The following is a 362-nucleotide window of genomic DNA, read 5'->3' as shown; positions in this document are numbered from 1 at the left end:
CAGCCTCCAAACCCCCTCCCCTCCTTTCAAATCGACGCTCCCTTCCCTCCCTTTTCCCCATAAAACGACACGCACGCCCACCGCTCCCCCCTCTCTCGCTCGCTCGCTCGCTCGCTCTCCCCACCCAAGATCCCACCGTCTAATTAAAAATACGAACGAACTCGGCCCAAGAGCGAGCGCCCAGAGAAAACACCGCAAAAAACTATGTCATCGACGAGAAGACCAGCAGCAACGAGGTCAAAGTGGCACCCCCCTCCTCCTCCCACCCCCAAAATCCTCCAGCTCCCTCGCCGGATTAAGCTCCAGTCGAAAAAGCCCGGCCCGGCTCATCGCAATCTCGGCTCCTTGATCGCCGAAGAAAT

The sequence above is a fragment of the Asparagus officinalis genome, chromosome 8 (genome assembly GCF_001876935.1).
Source record: "Asparagus officinalis chromosome 8, Aspof.V1, whole genome shotgun sequence".
In the NCBI taxonomy this organism is placed as follows: Eukaryota; Viridiplantae; Streptophyta; class Magnoliopsida; order Asparagales; family Asparagaceae; genus Asparagus; species Asparagus officinalis.
This window is presented reverse-complemented; position numbering follows the sequence as displayed.